Genomic DNA, 1,181 nt, shown 5'->3' on the forward strand with positions numbered 1-1,181 from the left:
AAAGAAAGAAAAAAAAAGCTATAATAAGATCTGCTTGCTAGACAGTACAGTGAAATGGGGTAAGCTGAAGAGGTGGGCAGTGGCCTCTTACTCTGTGTAAGAGATTTGACATTATAAAGTAAGTTGCCAGAGTTCTAAATGAGGGCATTAGAAATAGTAATGAACAGGAGAGCCTACACTTCAGAGCTGTCTGCTGTCTGGGAGGTGGAATTTACACTAAGTACGAGTAATAGAATGAAGGGGTTGGGGGAATGGTAAGAATCTAGGGTGAGTGTAAATCTGGTTCAGGGGATAAACAGGAAGTCATTGAAATCTATTGGCCTATCTTGCATTTTGAAATGATTTTTACTCATGTAAGATTCTGTAACATTACATGGTCATTAGGAAATATCTGTTTACTGAATTATGCAGGTATTTGAAATGTTCAAACATTTCATACAATATCAAAAACTCAGTCTGGCTGCAGTGGCTCGTGCCTGTAATCCCAGCGCACTGGGAGGCCAAGGCAGGAGTACTGTCTGAGCCCAGGAGTTCAAGACTAGCCTGGGTGACATGGCAAGACCCCATCTCTACAGAAATTTTTTGTATTTGCCAAGAGTGGTGGTGCACAGCTGTGGTCTCAGCTACTTGGGAAGCTGAGGCAGGAGGATCACTTGCACCCATAAGGTCGAGGCTGCATTCAGTGAGCCCTGTTCATGCCACTGCAATCCAGCCTTGACAACAGAGCAAGACCCTGTCTCAAAAATATATTATATTCAAAAAAATTATATATTATATATTATGTTGCTGCTGATATCAGAAAAAGTTCTAAGTACCCCACAGTAGCAAATACAATCTTTTCAAAATCCCAACTTTTACTTTTAAAAGCTTAAATTTTAGCACTGGCAACAAATACAACTAGTTGTTTTCCCTAAAGTGATAGTATCACTGTTTATTTTCAAGAAAATGTCTGCCAAATTCCCAAGTCTGAATAATCAATTTTCTGTCACTTTTTTTTCCAAGTGAAATGATGGTGTTTCCATTAAAGAAAAGAAAAAGTGGCTAATTCAGCTTGCAACTCAAACAAGTGTTTTTCCTAGAGACAACTACATTTCAGCATGCAGTAGAAGTGTTTTATGGGTACATCGCATTGTGTCACAAAGAATATTTTTTAAATGTGCTTAAGGGTTGAGATTTAATAG

The sequence above is a fragment of the Colobus angolensis genome, unplaced genomic scaffold, assembly GCF_000951035.1.
Source record: "Colobus angolensis palliatus isolate OR3802 unplaced genomic scaffold, Cang.pa_1.0 Scaffold236, whole genome shotgun sequence".
NCBI classification, from domain to species: Eukaryota; Metazoa; Chordata; class Mammalia; order Primates; family Cercopithecidae; genus Colobus; species Colobus angolensis.